The 19,872-nt window shown below is 39.2% G+C and overlaps 1 long non-coding RNA gene across 1 annotated transcript in view; it reads right to left on the reverse strand.

The window, feature by feature from the left end:
• Positions 1 to 19,872, reverse strand: part of LOC145521012 (uncharacterized) — a 162,264-nt gene that overhangs the window by 101,376 nt on the left and 41,016 nt on the right. Inside the window, exons 2-3 of the long non-coding RNA XR_014064982.1 lie at positions 6,430 to 6,501; positions 3,851 to 3,976 (exon numbers count right to left, since the gene is read on the reverse strand). This is a non-coding gene — a long non-coding RNA (uncharacterized LOC145521012). The remainder of the gene's footprint in view (positions 1 to 3,850; positions 3,977 to 6,429; positions 6,502 to 19,872) is intronic.

The following is a 19,872-nucleotide window of genomic DNA, read 5'->3' on the forward strand; positions in this document are numbered from 1 at the left end:
TTTTAAAAGAAAAACACCGTTGTCTTTGGCCATTTCTTCTCCTTTCATACTTGTGGAATTCCCTGGTGACTCAGATGGTAAATAATCTGCCTGCAATGTGAAAGAGCCTGGTTTAATTCTGGAGTCAGGAAGATCCCCTGGAGAAGGAAATGGCTGCCCACTCCAGTCAGTATGCTTGCCTGGAGAATCCCATGGACAGGGGAGCCTAGAGGGCTGTGGTCCATGGGGTCTCTAAGAGTTGAACATGATTGAGAAACCAATGCTTTTTGCTTATAGAGAAGATGAGGTACCATTTGTGTTTAAAAATATTTTCCTAAGTAACTGTTATGGAATGAAACTTTGTGTTCCCCCCAAAATTTATGTGCCCAGTATGGTCATATTTGGAGATGAATCTCCTAGTGAAGTAATTAGGATTGAATGAGACCTTAAGAGTGGGGTCTGATCAGATAAGATCAGTGTCTTAGTGAAAAGAGACATCAGAAGCTTGCCGACTCTCTTTCTCTTCAGCAGTGTGAGGACACAATCAGAAGGCTGCTGTCTGCAAGCCAGGAACAGAGCCCTCTCAAAAACCAGTCCTACCAGATCTTAATCAGGGACTTCAAGCTTCCAGAACTGTGAAAAAGTTAATTTCTCATATCTAAGCCACCCAATCTGTGGGTTTTTTTAATAGTAGCCCAAGTTAATAAATACAGTAATCATTATCACTTTCATTTTCCTATTAGGAATTGCAGCCCTGCAACTGAGTTAATATATTTGAAAGCATCTTGAATAAAGAACCAATATAAAAATGGAAAGTGACTTAATATTACTTGAAAAGTATAAACTTGTTGACTTTTCCTTTTCTCTGTTAAAGCACTGTATTTTAAGATCCAGATCCTTTAAAATGTTTTCATTAGTAAATAGTGGTTGCAGTTTCTTTCAGGTGAGCCTTGGTTCCTCTTCCTATGTGATTTGTGCTTTTATCTTGGCCCTGCAGAAAATCATTTGTGTAATCTAAAATTATCCTTCCAGGGGAAACAATAGTATTCAGATCTACCACATCTCAGCTGAAGGACTTGAGATTGCCTGAATGAAGTCATATAATGAAGGCTTTAAAGCTCAGAACACACACTTCACCAGCTTTAGACACATTGAAGACATACTAAAGAGACTTGACAAGAGTTACAGTATTCAACAATGTTCTGAAAACAGCCCATGATTTTCTGTCTGAGAGGCATTTTCAGAATTCAAAGTACCAGGTTCTTCATATGAATTGTGGTGAGGAATAAATCAGATAATGTGTGTGAGATAAAGTAGAAATCACTCAGCAGTGAAGCTACTGACATTGTGGAGATACTATTAACAGATGCAAAAATAGGCTTCACCATCAATGGTAGTGGTAGTGGTACATTACTACTCCGCCATTATTCATGGCAATAATGGTTAACATTTATCAAGCATTTACCACGGACTTCACACTTTGTTAAGGGCATTACAATTTTTAATGCATTTAATCCTCATCACAACTCTTTTGCAAATAGTATTAGTATTATCCCAATTTTAGAGACAAAGCACTAACACATAGAGAGATTAAATAACTCACTAAGTGTCATTGTGCTAGAAAATAAATATACCATAAGAAATTAGACTTCGGCATAGGGGGAGGTCAGGGAATTACTGTCCTGAAATTACATGTAGCAGATTTCACTGGTACTGCGTCACATCACCTCTACATGGGCTTAGACTCAACTACCTCCAGCATCCTGCTTCAAGCCTGAGATTCTCATCTTTTCACATTCGCGCATGGCCCTCTCCTAGGAGGCCAGAGGTCACTTGGCTCTCTTTCTAGGTCAGCTGAGAAACAAAGACATTCAAGAGGCAACCCTCAACCAATGGGGGACAGAAGTAGTGGATAAATGCCCTGGACTCCATCTTTCAGAGGGGCAGTTCTACTTCCCCACCTCATGCTGCCAACTACTCCTCCCCTGATCTGCTTGCTTAATCACCTTCCAAATAAACCACCTCTCCCCCAGGTCCTTTTCTTAGGCTTTGCCTTGGGGAAAGCCAACTGTAATACATTTGATCCTTCCAACTGAATAACTGATGTAATAAACATAGGTTTAACCTCATCACATTTATCAAAATTTAGCAACATGCTCATTACACAGTTCTGATTGTTTTTAAAATTTGTTTTAAAAATCTTAGGAACTAGCAGATTTGGGGACAGAGATTGCGGGGCTTTGAGAAAACTATTTTTAACACATGCTGAAATGTTTCACACTGAAGAGAAAATCCTTTCATTCAACAAGACACTGATTAGATCTTTAGGTAACTGTTCCTATAGTAACACTCAACTCTGCAATATTCTACTATTTTTCAAGCCCATCGCCTCAACCAGAGACTAGAGTTCATCATATATAGCCATCCTTTCCCACTCTGCCATTCAACGAAATGCTTCCTATTTGTCAGCTTATGTCTACAATTTTCCTTTATTTCTTTCACTTTATTTCAATAGTGAATTTAGTTAATTGAAAACATTTCACTAAAGCTATTCTGCATATTTAGTATAGGAGGTTTAATGATACAAGAGTAATAGGAAATTCCCAGGCAGTTCAGTTGTTAGGACTCTGTGCTTCAACTACAGGAGGCATGAGTTTGATCTCTGGTCAAGGAATTAAGATCCTGCAGCTAAAAAATAATAATTACAGCAATTTCTTATTAACCAAATTTTCAAGACTTTCCACAGATGTACTCTAAACCTACTCTTTAATAGCAGTTGCTCTTCTTGGAGGCAGGAGACGTGAGCTGTAATATATGCTAGGGTGCTGTCAGCAGCCGTATTTTCATTTTTCCATTTGGACCATAGCAGCAGAGAAAGTCAATCAGCAATGAGGAGGCAGTTGGGCAGAGGGGAGCAGAGAAAGAAGGCTCTAGGGTGTTCAATTTTGGATTCCAGTTCTATCCTAAGATTTGAGTGCAGCTCTGCTCTTGTGATCCATGAAATTCTTTGTGTCCTTTCTTCCTCGTGTTCTTTCTTACAGTATTTGAAAGAGTTCATTGCTTCAACTAAAAGAATCTTAACCTAACACAGGAGCCTCTAGGAAGTCATTAAATCTGCAGCAAAGAAAAGCATTTCCAGTGAAATTTGCCTTGGTAAATCCTGTATCTGATATGAGAGAGTATCCTATTTCACAGAAACCAAGTGCTGGAGACCATCTTTGAAGACATGGAGCTTGCAGACACCCAGAGCTCTTTAGTTTGTCATGAAATATGAGATCTTTATTAGCATTTTGTTTAAAGGAAGGAGAATTAGAAGTGAAGTGAGGAATTTAGGTGAGGGTATCACAGAAAAAGGGAGGAAATACTGTCCCAACTTCTTTCCTCCCACCTTATGCTTCTCTCAAGATTCCAAGGTATACATCTTAAATACAACTGTTCTAAAATCAGCTCTTCAGACTGCCTTACACCACTTCTTGGGAAATCAGTCATTTGGTGATTTTCAGAGAAACATTCATTAAACAAACGAAAACCCAGAGGTTTCTTCTCAATCTCCTCTGCTATGAATTTTGAAAACAAAAATACTTCATGAAGATACAGTCATATTACCCTGTTTACAGCACAAATACAGCTGAATGTAGGGCAATTCACAAAAGGCATTTGGAACTCCGTATCTGCAACTCTCTAACAATGCCATTTTATGCAAAGAATTTAAATTCTACAGAACAGACTTCCTCATATTCAAAATGAAAGCATTGGATTATATGATTTTTAAGGCATCTCCTAGCAATAAAAATCACATTCTACCTAAATTGGCCAAACACCAATCTCAGACATGATGATGCTGGAGGAGCCAATATAACAGAGAACTGACCTGTGGAGTGGGCTTCATCCTGAGAACCACACAACATTAATTGCAACACCGTAAGCGGCCACTCAGCCTGCTTTGCAGCTACTTCCGTCTACAGGTAAGACCATGCTTTAGCAACTTTGCCTGCACCTGAAAATAGAGCATTGATTAGTGTGAACTACCCAGGTCTAGAAACTTCCCTGGTGGCTCAGACAATAAAGAATGTGCCTGCAATGCAGGAGACCCAGGTTCGATCCCTGGATGGGGAAGATCCCCTGGAAAAGGGAATAGGCACCCATTCCAGTTTTCTTGCCTAAAGAATCCCATGGACAGAGGACCCTGGCAGACTACAGTCCTGGTCATGGAGCAAAGGGCATTTTGTTTGGAGAGAATCAGAGGAAGGGATCTATCTGCCTGCAGTAACAAACACAACCACAACCACAGCATTCCTCAGAAGTTTTAGTCTATAAACTGCTTTTCCAAACTCTATCTAATTTGAGCCTCACTGGACTATTATTTTTATTTTACAATGGACATACCTGAGGATTGGAAATTAAATTCATTTCCCATGATCTCACTGTTAATTCATGCTTCTCGCTTTAGCTAAACTATTCTTTCCTCTATCATCTTCCCTCATATTATCCAGCTGAATCTCAAACCCAAATTCATCTGTGCATCTACTTTCCTTCCAGAGGGCAAAAGAAGAGGAATATGGTATTTTTATTTCTTAAGTCACTTTCCTGGATGCTTTGTTTTACATGTAAATCATACCCTTAAAAAATGACATGAGTAGGGAAATATATATATATTTAAGTCACCTTTTTTCATGCTTGTGGATTTGATCCCTGTTGGCTCAGATGGTAAAGAATCTGCTTGGAATTCGGGAGGCCCAGGTTCTATCCCTAGATCAGGAAAATGCTCTGGAGAAGGGAAAGGCTACCCACTCCAGTATTCTTGCCTGGAGAAACCATGGACAGAGGAGTCTGGTGAGCTATACAGTCCATGGGATCACAAAGAGTCAGACACAACTGAACATCTAACACCTCACTTCACTTTCTCATATTTAAACAAATCTGGAATGAGGATGTGTTTTGGAATTGCTATTGACCACCCACAGTTCTTGCACAATCTTGTTTAGAGAAAGGGTATCAGTGGCTTAAGAAAGCATCCTTTTAAGAAATGTTGGGTCACTAGTGCTGTGGCATAGAGGAAAATAATACTTGCAAATATTAGACACTGACAACCCAATCAAAATACAACTCAGAATCTAACTTTTAATGTGAATAAAATTTAAGAATATCTTAATTTGTTTTCCTTATGTTTTTCTTTTATGAATACACAGTGAGTCATTGCAAGAATTGTTGTTATTGTTGTTTAGTCACTAAGTTGTGTCTGATTATTTGCAACCCCATGGACTGTAGCCCACCAGACTCCTCTGTCCATGGGATTTCATAGGCAAGAATGCTGGAGTGGGTTGCCATTTCCTTCTCCAGGGTATCTCCTGGCCCAGAGATGGAACCCACGTCTCTTACATTAGCTGCTGCTGCTGCTGCTGCTAAGTCATTTCAGTTGTGTCTGACTCTGTGCGACCCCATAGACAGCAGTCCACCAGGCTCCGCCATCCCTGGGATTCTCCAGGCAAGAACACTGGAGTGGGTAGCCAATCCCTTCTCCAGGGGATCTTCCCAACCCAGGGATCGAACCCAAGTCTCCCACATTGCAGGTGAATTCTTTACCATCTGAGCCACCAGGGAAGCCCACTTATTAGATTTATGTGGGATATCTGTAGAGTATGTGGCACATAATAGGCTTAATTCAAAAAGATACATATACACCAGTGTTCATTGCATCACTATTTACAATAGACAGGACATGGAAGCAACCTAGATGTCCACTGATAGATGAATGGATAGAACAGTTGTGGTACTTATATACAATAGAATATTACTCAGCCATAAAAAGGAGCAAAATTGGGTAATTTGTAGTGATGTGGATAAACCTAGAGTCTGTCATACAGGGTAAAGTAAGTTAGAAAGAGAAAAACAAATCTAGTATGTATATGGAATCCATATATCTGGAAATCCATATATATGGAATCTAGGGGGCTTCCCAGGTGGCACTAGTGGTAAGGAACCTGCCTGCCAATGCAGGAGACATAAGAGATACGGGTTCAATCCCTGGATCAGGAAGATCCCCTGGAGGAGGGCATGGCAACCCACTCCAGTATTCTTGCCTGGAAAACCCCATGGACAGAGGAGCCTGGTGGGCTATAGTCCGTGGGGTCACACAGAGTCAGATACAACTGAAGCAACTTAGCGCACACACACACATATGGAACCTAGAAAAACAGTATTGATGAACCTATTTGCAGGGCAGGAATAGAGTGCAGACATAGAGGACAGACATGTGGACACCAATGGGGAAGCTGGAACGAGTTGAGAGGGTAGCATTGACATGTATACACAACCATGTGTAAAACAGATGACTAATGGGAAGCTGCTATATAGCACAGGGAGCTCAACTTGGTGCTCTGTGATGACCTAGAAGGGTGGGATGAGGGGTGGGAGGGAGACGCAGGAGAGGGGGGATATATGTATACTTACAGCTGATTCTCAGAGTTGTACAGCAGAAACTAACACAACATTGTGAAGCAATTCTCCAATTTAAAAAATATCCTATAATAAAACATAATGGAAAAGGATATTTTAAAAAGAATCTACACTTTGCTGGAATCACCTTGCTATAAAACAGGAATTAACAACATTGTAAATGTTAATAATGGAATCACTTTGCTGTAAAACAGGAATTAAAAACATTGTAAATTATATATCGATAAAAATAAATTAATTAAAATTTAAAATTTTAATTTAAAAAATAAAAATTCTACCTTGTTTATGAGATCTATGTGGGATGTTTGTAGAGTATGTGGCACAAATAGGCTTAATAAATGGTCATTATTGTTGTCAGTATTGTTTACTAATTCAACAAATATGCATCTTGTATTTAGTACGCATACATTCTAGGTACTTGGATGAGATAACTGAAGGAAATACGAGACCCTTTTCATGGGGTTTACATTCAGACAGAGGAGAGAGAAACAATAAACAAAAAATGAGTAAATTAAGTAGCAAGTCAGAAAGTGATAAGAAGTGAAGGGGGGGAAAAGGCAGAAAAAAAAGAAAATCCTGTCATCTTATGCTCTTAAGCAAAAATTTTGAGAGAGAATGAAAAAAAACACACCACTACAAAAATCACACTAGACTTAAGAGTTCCCAAGTGAGGAACACTGATAAAATTCATGAGCACCTAAGACACATAAATCAAATATGAAGCATTATATCAGAAGTTGGGGCTTCCCAGGTGGCTCAGTGTTAAAGAATCCACCTCCCAATGCAGGAGACACATTTCAATCCCAGGGTCAAGAATATCCCCTGGAGGAGGAAACGGCAACCCTCTCCAGTATTCTTGCCTGGGAAATTCCATGGACAGAGGAACCTGGCGGGCTACAGTCTATGGGGTCACAAAACTAGTCTGACACAACTTAGCAACTAAACAACCAAAACAACAATCAGAAGTTGACAGCCAAAATGTTTAGGTAACCCTTAAATGTGATTTTCAGAGCTGTTAATATAATTTTACTGAAATGACTCTTACTGAAGATAATGGCCACTTTAGTTTTGTTTTGTTTTGTTTTTTAATAAACTCCCAAGTGTTGCTAACTCAAGAGTCTGAAACTTTCCTCCTTTGCTTTCTCCAGTTAACGTCTCCTGGTTCTTCTTCTATTCACAAGTACCACTTAGTGTTATCATTGGCCAGTTTTCTCTTTTACTCCACAAGCTTTTCCTGAACTACTTTATTTCATTGATGGTTTCAATTCTCTCCTATGTGTCAACGATGCCTAAAGATGAACCACTGCTGAATGTCCTACATACAGGTTCACACGGCCAAATCACCACATCTGCTGCCCCTCTGCTCCTTTCCCCACATATGTCTCACACTGGTTCTTCTTCCTGTTCTAGTTCTTTCCATCAAGCAAAGCTAATGACTTTTTTTTTCTTCTGTTTTACTCCATAAAAATCAAAGTTCTTATTCTCTAAATTCAAGAAAGGAGAAGATAGGTTACATTTTGGCTAAAGGAAGAAGTAACCATCAGAACCAGTTTTAAACATATCCCACTCAATCAATGACAACTTCGCTTCAGAAACCACACTTCTAAACGTTGAGCATTCAGTGACAGCTTCTTAAGGTCCAATCAATAACAGTCAACAACTGCCTCACTCCAGAAACTGTGCTTCCATTGCTAAGAGGCAACCAATCGCTAAAACTCCGGTCAATGGATGTTCACAAATTCATAACCTCCATGCTTCCTAAAAGCAATTTACTTTCAGGGAGACTGCATAGCATAAGCAGAGCAAACTCTTCTTTAACAAGCAATAAATTCAGCTTTTTGTTTTAGATATTAAGTGATGCATTCTTCCTTTGAACCCCAAATAGGTTTCTTAATTCTATTAAATCTACCTACAATCTATTTCTCAATTACCTCCCCATTCCTCTCCCTTGTTGTGACTCTTCTTCAGTTCAGTTCAGTTCAGTTCAATTGCTCAGTCATGTTCGACTCTGAGACCCCACAGACTGCAGCATGCCAGGCTTTCCTGTCCATCACCAACTTCCGGAGCTTACTCAAACTCATGTCCATTGAGTGTGTGATGCCACCCAACCATCTCATCCGTTGTTGTTCCCTTCTCCTCTCGCCTTCAATCTTTCCCAGCATCAAGGTCTTTTCCAATGAGTCAGTTCTCCACTTGAGGTGGCCAAACTATTGGAGTTTCAGCTTCAGTATCAGTCCTTCCAATGAACAGTCAGGACTGATCTCCTTTAGGGTGGACTGGTTAGATCTCCTTGCAGTCCAAGGGACTCTCAAGAGTCTTCTCCAACACCACAGTTCAAAAGTATCAATTCTTCAGCACTCAGTTTTCTTATAGTCCAACTCTCACATCCATACCTGACTATTGGAAAAACCATAACCTTGACTAGATGGACCTTTGTTGGCAAAGTAACATCTCTGCTTTTTAATATGCTGTTTAGGTTGGTCATAACTTTCCTTCCAAGGAGCAAGCGTCTTTTAATTTCATGGCTGCAGTCACCATCTGCAGTGATTTTGGAGCCCAAGAAAATTAAGTCTGTCACTGTTTCCACTGTTTCCCCATCTATTTGCCATGAAGTGATGGGACCGGATGCCATGATCTTAGTTTTCTGAATGTTGAGTTTTAAGACTCTTCTTCACCTCTCCTAATTATTGTTCAGTCTACACAGCATCCAATTCCTCTCCCAGTATTTAACTTTCTTCAGTGTAATCTGTTAATGGGGTTTCCCTGCTGAAAGTATTGTGTTCTCTTATTGTCTATATAAAATCCTCACCTCCTTTCTAACCTCAACGTTTTAAAAATTTTCTAATGCCCTTTATAGTTTTAGTTGCACTCATTCCACATGCTAACAAAGTGAAAGTGAAGTCTATCAGTCATGTCCGACTCTTTGTGACCCCATGGATTGTAGCCCATGGAATTTTCTAGGCAAGAGTACTAGCAAAGTAATGCTTAAAATTCTCCAAGCAAAGCTTCAACAGTATGTGAACCATGAGATTCCAGATGTTCAAGCTAATTTAGAAAATGCAGAGGAACCAGAGATCAAATTGCCAACATCTGTTGGGTCATAGAAAAAGCAAGGAAATTACATAAAAACATCTATTTCTGCTTTATTGACTAGGCCAAAGCCTTTGACTGTGTGGAACACAATAAACTGTGGAAAATTCTGAAAGAGATGGGAATACCAGACCACCTGACCTGCCTCCTGAGAAATCTGCATGCAGGTCAAGAAACAACAGTTAGAACTGGACATGGATGGACTGGTTCAAAATTGGGAAAGGAGTACATCAAGGCTGTGTATTGTCACCCTGCTTATTTAACTTATATGCAGAGGACATCATGCAAAATGCCAGGCTGGATGAAGCACAAGCTGGAATCAAGATTGCTAGGAGAAATATCAATAACCTCAGATATGCAGATGACACCACCCTTATGGCAGAAAGTGAAGAAGAACTTTCTGAAGAGCCTCTTGATGAAAGTGAAAGAGGACAGTGAAAAAGATGGCTTAAAACTCAACATTCAGAAAACTAAGATCATGGCATCCAGTCCCATCTCTTCAAGGCAAATAGTTGGGGAAACCATGGAAACAGTTACAGACTTATTTTCTTGGGCTACAAAATCACTGCAGATGGTGACTGCAGCCATGAAATTAAAAAACACTTCCTCCTTGGAAGAAAATCTATGACAAACCTAGACAGCATATTAAAAAGCAGAAACATTACTTTGCTGACAAAGGTCCATCTAGTCAAAGCTATGGTTTTTCCAGTAGTCATGTATGGATATGAGAGTTGGACCATAAAGAAGGTTGAGTGCTGAAGAACTGATGTTTTTGAACTGTGGTATTGAAGAAGACTTTTGAGAGTCCCCTGGACTGCAGGGAGAGCAAAGCAGTCAATACTAAAGGAAATCAGTCCTGAATGTTCACTGGAAAGACTGATGCTGAAGCTGAAACTCCAGTGTACTTGGTCACCTGATGCAAAGAGACAACTCATTAGAAAAGATCCTGATGCTGGGAAAGACTGGAGGAAGGAGAAGAAGAGGATGACAGAGGATGAGATTGTTGGATGGTGTCCCTGATTCAATGGACATGTGTTTGAGCAAGCTCGGAGATGGCAAAGAACAAGGAAGCCTGACGTGCTTCAGTTCATGGGGTTGCAAAGAGTTGGACATGATTGAACGACTGAACAACAAATAGTTTTAGTCCTTCCTGTCTCTCTGAAATGCCCTTCTCCATATAGATAATTCATTTTCAACCTTCAGGATCTCTTTCTATGAATAGTACTTATCTGTCTTCTACAAGGAGAAGGCAATGGCAACCCACTCCAGTACTCTTGCCTGGAAAATCCCATGGACGGAGGAGCCTGGTAGGCTGCAGTCCTTGGGGTCGCACAGAGTCGGACACGACTGAGTGACTTCACTTTCACTTTTCACTTTCATGCATTGGAGAAGGAAATGGCAACCCACTCCAGTGCTCTTGCCTGGAGAATCCCAGGGATGGCGGAGCCTGGTGGGCTGCCGTCTATGGGGTCGCACAGAGTCGGACATGACTGAAGCGACTTAGCAGCAGCAGCAGCAGTCTTCTACAAAATTTTCCCAACTCCATAAACAAACAAGTTGCCCCCTTGTCTATGCTCCAACTCCTCTATATTTCTATCTCTATTACCTATTATATTGGTTTCAAACAGTTTGTTTACAGAATTGTCTACTCTGCCTTCTCTATTTCTTCAGAGTCTGGTCTATAGTAGCATCTAAATAAATGAATGCTCAAACTTGGGCTGGAAAATTGATTTTTGTAAGTGTATCTTCTTGATTTCCATCTTTCATAAGATTAAAAAAAAACTTCTGAAAGTATGGAACTACTGAAGGAAGACTATTTGAGAATATTAAATTAAAATCGTGAAGTTTCCTCTAAATCTTAGAATTTTTAACTATAACTTTGAAGAGTAGAATGATGGAATTTGGCCACTTGGGGAAAAAATAATTTTATTGATACTATAACATGCATTTTTAATTAGTGAAAATGTTTACCTCATTCAAAAGTCTGAGTCACCTAAAATGCAGGTAAAGAAGCTATTTGAAACATGAGAATGCTATATTTAAAGTTATTTTGTGTCAGTCCTTACTTTGAGAAAAATTTTTAATATATTCTGAGAGTAAATGTTAAAAATCTCCTGAAATTTCCAAGAAAATATGCTTCAGTTTTAACCTTTGTTTTTTAAAATAAGTCAGATTCTTCAGAAATTTGTATTTCCCCAGAGTAGCCTTAAAACTTCAATGTAGCCATCTGATTGTCTATTCTCATTTTAAAGCCAACACCATCTTCTGAAGATTTGGAAAGAGGACTGTTGAAGAAATAACTTTGCACTGATTCTTCATAAAAATAAAGGGTGACATTGTCATCATGCACCTGCCAGCCTGGAGAAGCTCAGTTGCTGGAACAGAGATCATCTGTGCAAGTGTGCAAATGGGGTTAGACAGCTCAACAGCAAAGCTCAAAACAACTGAGGAGAAATCAATCAAGTTACAAGTATTGCGCTTTTCTCATGGGCCAGAGAAAAATAACATTATAAAAGAAATGAGGACAATTCAGGGCTGAAGACATCACTGTAGTCATAGACCATTGTTGGTCTATATCAGTCAATACACTCAGATTAAAAACAAAAAGAACTAACACCAAAAAAGAACATAGAAAGTAAGCCAAAGATACTATATAGTTTATACTGATCAATATTGTATCAAAATAACAATAGTTGAGGGCAAGGGAAAACAAGAAGGTGTGGGATGGAGAAAGAAGTTTTCTCTTCAATTGTTGTTATGAAGCTAGTATTTAATTTTTAACAATAAGAATTTGAGATATTCCAGCACTTAAATGTTGGCCCCAATGGCATGAAGCTAAATTCTGGGTCCTAATCAATGATTTCGTATAGATACTGTATGGCAGTTTGTGTTTTTAAAAATGGCCACAGCAATATTTCTAGTCCTACCTGCTCTCCAAGAACCTTGCACTCTCTTTGGATCTGGGCAGGACTTTGTTCCTGTACCAGTGAATGCTGTGCAACAAAAGTGATGCGGCATGACTTCTGGAGTCTACCTAACAGTCTAGCTAACATAGTATGATGAAACCCAAACTAGTCCACACAGAGAGTTCATACAGGGAGCAGCTAACAGCTTGGGACTTCAACATTAGATGAGAAAACATAAGAATCAAGCAACGTCATAGTAGTTATCCACTGCAGCATAACAAACTAGACCAGAACAAACTATGCCAGCTTAAACCTATAAATGTTTATTATTTCATGCAGCTTCTATGGTTTAGCAATCCAGGGGAGGTTTAGCAGAGTGACTCTAGCTCAAGGTCTCATGAAGTTGCAGTCATGATATCATCTGAGGTTCAATCATCTGAAGGCTTGACTAGGGTGAAAAAATCTGCTTCCAGTGTGGCTCATTCCCATTCTGAGCAAGTTAATGCTGGATATTAGTAGGGACTTCAGTTCCTTACCTGGCTGTTCCTCCACAGGGCTACTTGAATATCCTCCCAACATGACAATTGACTTCCGCTGGGCAAATGATTCCAGATGGGGCAAGATGGAAGCTATGATGTCTTTTATGACTTAACCTAACAACTCACACTTCATCATTTTCACACTATCCGGTTTGTTACACAGATCAGCCTGATTTAGTGTGGGAGGGGAATGCACAAAGGCATGAATATCAAGACTCAAGAATCATTGAGAGCCATTTTAGAGGCTGCCGATTATGAAAGAGGTTTAACATTCAAATAATAAGAATGCCTAAAAAAAGAAGTGATGGAACAAATCATCAAAGAAACATTATAAGAAAAACTGTCAAAATTGAAAACTGTGAATGTCCAGATTGAAATGATGCACCATCCACCCAACACAACAGATGAAAATAGAACCCCATCAGTAAAAACCATCATTAAATCTCAGGATACTAAGAATAAAAGCAAGCCTCCAGGTAGGGGATTGGAAGAAGGAAGCCCATCTACAGAGGACCAGGAAAAAACAGCTTCATATGATCAGCAGCTAGAAGCTAGAAGCTGGAATCCAGAAGTCAATGCCTTTAAAATTCTCAAAGAGGATTTCCTTGGTAGTCCAGTGGTTATGACTCCATGCTTCCACTGCAAGGGGAACAGGTTCAATCCTTGGTCAGGGAAGATCCCACATGTCACATGGCATGACCAAAAAAAAAAATTCTCAAAGAATTTCCAGCCTGAAATTCTATACCTAATCAAACTGCCACTTAAGTATAAAGTAAAGGGACCTTTTGAAGCAGGTCGCCATAATCTTCATTACCTCCACCATAGTGGGCCACCATTTGGCCTCAGGTCAAATAACAGGGAGGGAACACAGCCCTGCCCTCAACAGAAAATTGGATTAAAGATTTACTGAGCATGTCCCTGCCCATCAGAACAAGACCCAGTTTCCACCTCGGTCAGTCTCTCCCATCAGGAAGCTTCCATAAGCCTCTTATCCTTCTCCATCAGAGGGCAGACAGAATGAAAATCACAATCACAGAAAACTAACCAATCTGGTCACACGGACCACAGCCTTGTCTAATTCAATGAAACTATGAGCCATGCCGTGTAGGGCCACCCAAGACGGATGGGTCATGGTGGACAGTACTGACAAAAAGTGGTCCACTGTAAAAGGGCATGGCAAACCGCTTCAGTATTCTTGCCTTGAGAACCCCATGAACAGTATGAAAAGGCAAAAAGATAGGACACTGAAAGATGAACTCCCCAGGTTGGTAGGTGCCCAATATGCTACTGGAGATCAGTGGAGAAATAACTCCAGAAAGAATGAAGAGATGGAGCCAAAGCAAAAACATCATCCAGTTGTGGATGTGACTGGTGATGGAAGCAAGGTCCAACGCTGTAAAGAGCAATATTGCATAGGAACCTGGATGTTAGGTCCGTGAATCAAGGCAAATTGGAAGTGGTCAACAGGAGATGGCAAGAGTGAACATTGACATTTTAGAAATCATTTTCAAATCCTAAAAGATGATGCTAAGATGAACTAAAATGGACTGGAATGGGTGAATTTAACTCAGATGACCATTATATATACTACTGTGGGCAAGAATCCCTTAGAAGAAACGAAGTAACCATTATAGTCAATAAAAATAGTCTGAAATGCAGTACTTGGATGCAATCTGAAAAATAACAGAATTATCTCTGTTCGTTTCTGAGGTAAACCATTCAATATCATAGTAATCCAAGTCTATGCACCAACCAGTAATGCTGAAGAAGTTGAAGTGCTATGAAGACCTATAAGACTTTCTAGAACTAACATCTAAAAGAGATGTCCTTTTCATTACAGGGGACTGGAATGCAAAAGCAGGAAGTCAAGAAATATCTGGAGTAACAGACAAATTTGGCCTTTGAGTACAGAATGAAGCAGGGCAAAGGCTAATAGAGTTTTGCCAAGAGAACGCACTGGTCATAGCAAACACCCTCTTCCAACAACACAAGAGAAGACTCTACAAATGGACATCACCAGATGGTCAATACTGAAATCAGATTGATTATATTCTTTGCAGCCAAAGATGGAGAAGACCTATACAGTCAGCAAAAACAAGACTGGGAGCTGACTGTGGCTCAGATCATGAATTCTTTACTGTCAAATTCAGAATTAAATTGAAGAAAGTAGGGAAAACCACTAGACCATTTAGGTATGACCTAAATTAAACCCCTTAGGATTATACAGTGGAAGTCACAAATAGATTCAAGGGATTAGATCTGATAGACAGAGTGCCTGAAGAACTATGAATGGAGGTGATATTGTATAGGAGGCAGTGAACAAGACCATCCTCAAGAAAAAGGAATATAAAAAAGGCAAAATGGTTGTCTGATGAGGCCTTAAAAATAGCTGTGAAGAGAAGAGAAGTGAAAGGCAAAGAAGAAAAGGAAAGATATACCCATTTGTATGTGGAGTTCCAAAGAATAGCAAGGAGAGATAAGAAAGCCTTCCTCAGTGATCAATGCAAAGAAATAGAGGAAAACAACAGAATGGGAAAGACTAGAGATCTCTTCAAGAAAATTAGAGATACCAAGGGAACATTTCATGCAAAGATGGGCACAATAAAGAACAGAAATGGTATGGACCTAACAGAAGCAGAAGATATTAAGAAGAGGTGGCAAGAATACACAGAAGAACTATACAAAAAAGATCTTCACAACCCAGATAATCACGATGGTGTGATCACTCACCTAGACCAGACATCCTGGAATGTGAAGTCAAGTGAGCCTTAGGAAGCATCACTATGAACAAATCTAGTGGAGGTGATGGAATTCCAGTTGGGCTATTTCAAATCCTAAAAGATGATGCTATGAAAATGCTGTACTCAATATGCCAGCAAATTTGGAAAACTCAGCAGTGGCCACAGGACTGGAAAATGTCAGTTTTCATTACAATTCCAAAGAAAGGCAATGTCAAAGAATGCTCAAACTATTGCACAATTGCACTCATCTCACACGCTAACAAAGTAATGCTCAAAATTCTCCAAGCAAGGCTTCTGCAGCACATGAACCATGAACTTCCAGATGTTCAAGCTGGATTTAGAAAAAGCTGAGGAACCAGAGATCAAATTGCCAACATCTGTTGGATCATTGAAAAAGCAAGAGAGTTCCAGGAAAATATCTACTTCTGCTTTATTGACTAGGCCAAAGCCTTTGACTGTGTGGATCACAACAAACTGTGGAAAATTCTTAAAGGGATGGGAATACCAGACCACCTGACCTGCCTCCTGAGAAATCTGTATGCAGGTGAAGAAACAACAGTTAGAACTCGACATGGAACCACAGACTGGTTCCAAATCGGGAAAGGAATACATCAAAGCTGTATATTGTCACCCTGCTTATTTAACTTATATACAGAGTAGATCATGTGAAATGTCAGGCTGGATGAAGCACAAGCTGGAATCAAGATTGCTGGGAGAAATATCAATAACCTCAAATATGCAGATGACACCACCGTTATGGCAGAAAGTGAAGAAGAACTTTCTGAAGAGCCTCTTGATGAAAGTGAACGAGGACAGTGAAAAAGTTGGCTTAAAACTAACATTCAGAAAACTAAGATCATGGCATTTGGTCCCATCACTTCGTGGCAAATAGATGGGGAAACAATGGAAACAGTGACAGACGTTAATTTTGGGGGCTCCAAAATCACTGTGGATGGTGACTGCAGCCATGAAATTAAAAGACGCTTGCTGCTTGGAAGTAAAATTACAACCAACCTAGACAGCATATTAAAAAGCAGAGACGTTACTTGCCAACAAAGTTCCATCTAGTCAAAGCTTTGATTTTTCCAGTAGTCATGTATGGATGTGAAAGTTGGACCATAAAGAAAGCTGAGTGTCGAAGAATTGATGCTTTTGAACTGTGGCGTTGGAGAAGTCCCTTGAGAGTCCCTTGGACTGCAAGGAGATCCAACCAGTCCATCCTAAAGGAAATCAGTCCTGAATATTCATTGGAAGGACTGATGCTGTAGCTGAAACTCCAATACTTTGGCCACCTCAAGTGAAGAACTGACTTATTGGAAAAGACCTTGATGCTGGGAATGATTGAAGGTGGGAGGAGAAGGGGTCGACAGAGGATGAGATGGTTGGATGGCATCACGGACTCAATGGACATGAGTCTGAGTAAGCTCTGGAAGTTGGTGATGGACAGGGAAGCCTGGCGTGCTGCAATCCAGGGGTCACAAAGAGTTGGACATGACTGAGCGACTGAACTGAACTGAAAGTAGAATAAAGATATTCAGAGTTTCAAAAGTGTACCTCCTTGGTACCCTTTCTCAGGAAACTACATAAATAAGTTTCTCCATAAAATGAGAGATTAAAATACAAAAGAATATTCCAAGAGTTACAGTAAATAGTAAATAGCAAAAGAGGAGCAAAAGGGTTCCCCAGGATAATAGCAGAGGAAGATCAAATGAAACTTCATGCCAGAGAGAGAAGAGGGAAATGAGTCTGGAGAAAAAGAGAGATAAAACTTCATTTTCCACTTTGAGAAATCAATATATAAGGTCTAAAGACTAAAAAATCAAGAAGCATGTAACACAAGCTTGTTATTTAGAGACATGGTTAGAGACAAGATTAAAATAACAATCAGCTAAAAGAAATCAAAGTAGGTAGCCTTTGGGGAGAGGGGAACAATGGAAAGGAGATGAGCTTGCTTTTTTTTAAAAAAAAATATTTTCTTGGCTGTGCTAAACAGCATGTGGGATTGTGGAATCTTAGTTCCCTGACCAGGGATCAAAACTGCAACCCCTTGCATTGGAAGTGTGGAGTCTTAACCACTGGACTACCAGGGAAGTCCCAAGCTTGCTATTATTTAAAAAGCAAATTTTGTCAAACTATTTGACTCTTTAAACTATGAACATATGTAAGTTTGGATATCTTTTAAAAGAGAAAAATATCCTAGGAAGAGACAGTAGTTCACTTCTAGACACATTGATGCTCTGGACATGAAGTCTTGGAACTACTACAGCTGTTCCCTTGAGGGATGCAAGTCCACACACTGAGGGCTGCAAAGCAGAATTCTGGAAAGACCCAAGTCCTGGATGGCATCAGTGAACTACTGAACTAATCAACCTTGAAGAACACTGTGCTTGAAATTCTTACTTTGTGAGATGATACTTTTTATGGATGAACTTAAACTTTCACCCAAGCATCCTTATTAATAATGTATAGTAAGATTAGTAGAACAAAAGAGTGATTAGGCAACAGTGGCTATACTAGCCAAAATGCAGTAACTTTCTAAAACACAGGGGAAAAGCATACTTCAAGACTTTGCAGAAGTTCAAAACATATGTTCAAGGACTGAGAGGTAGTGTCAGATATACGATAAGTCAAAATTTATTTCCTTAATAGATACCTTTTCTGTGTTCATTCATTTTTCCTGCTTGTTTTCAGCCAACATCAGGGCACTGATCTAAGCTTGGAATCTGCATGGATGAAAGATATGAGTTCTTGTTTGTTTTTTTTTCAAGTAGTTTCCAGCCTGTGAAAAGACAACCAAGCCAAAAAAAAACGAAGTAATGAATGTGACCTCTAGCCTGGAGCATCTGGAAATGGCCTCGGGTAACCTGGAGGTCACTCCTAAGGAATCAGGAAGAGTGAGTTATGCTTGGGCTACTTTTGAAGAGGAGAAGGAGTGTCTAGTTGAAGTAGCTCAGGAATAACTCAAATGAATTGTCCTTTTCAACATGACCTAAGAAAAGAAATAAAAAGTTTATAGGTTCCAAAAAAATAAAAAAGAGTTTATGGGTTGGAGTTTAAGAATAAGTAAGAAAATGTTATAGCACACAGTGTTATATTATTCCTCTTCCAAAAAAAAATGTTACCGGGATCAAGACTCGAAAACTAGTAGTAAAAAAAAAAAGTCAAGAAACTTCAAAAATTCTAACTCTGAATGGCTTGTAATTCACCAGATAAATGTATTTCAAGCTATTTAGAAGGGAAGAAAAATCAATTCATATTTGCAGCTATAGCTAAAACTCAGCTATTGTATTAGTCAAAGAAAATCAAGAATTGGTATATTATTAACTAAGTATTACTTTAAAAATCTCCTCATGAATAATTTGGCAAATCTAAGGGTATAGTCTAAATATTTTTCAGTGCACAGTCTTGTTTTTCTTTGACTTTGAAATTATTTAAATACAACTCATTTTTCTACTGCTACAATAGTTGCAGAGAAGAACATGCAGGCTAAAGTCAGAAGACCATTTATCAAAGCTGGTAATTAATGCTTTGCTGTCTAATTTGCTTGAACCACATTAACTGTTTTACATATCATAATATTCCATTATTACTTTATGTACTCATTAGTTGCCTGGGTCTCTAATCAGTGGAATGTCAGCCAGCTTTTCACTTTGCCATCAAAATGAGTTTGCCTGTTTAGTTCTTAATTTTGTTACCTTGCAAACAAAGTCAACAAATTGGTGTAACTTATATTTTTCTCCAAAATTTCTGTAAAAAACATGTGCTTTGTTTAGAATGGCTAGAAAAGCAACTATTCTTCTGGTTGATATGATGCTTTCAACTGTTTAATAATGAAATCAGTCTTCTCAGAGGGAATAACAGGATAAATCTGAAGAAATTTAATGGAAATAATTGATTCAATGTTTCATTATCTTTATCACATCATGCATACAAAAGGTATCTGTTAAGTTACATTCCGTATATAATACTGGCATAAGCAATAATAATCATTAACTATCTTACATATAGATTGTCCCAGATTTGGTGCAACACTTCAGCAATGTCATCAAAGACCTCTAACTCTGGTATCCTCGATGATGTTAATTTTTAGGCCTTTAGACTTTTAAGATCTTGTCAACTGATAGTCACAAGATGGCTGCAGCTTCAGGCATCATATTCTCA

Source organism: Giraffa tippelskirchi, chromosome 9, assembly GCF_054371585.1.
Source record: "Giraffa tippelskirchi isolate mGirTip1 chromosome 9, T2T-mGirTip1v1.2.pri, whole genome shotgun sequence".
NCBI lineage: Eukaryota > Metazoa > Chordata > Mammalia > Artiodactyla > Giraffidae > Giraffa > Giraffa tippelskirchi.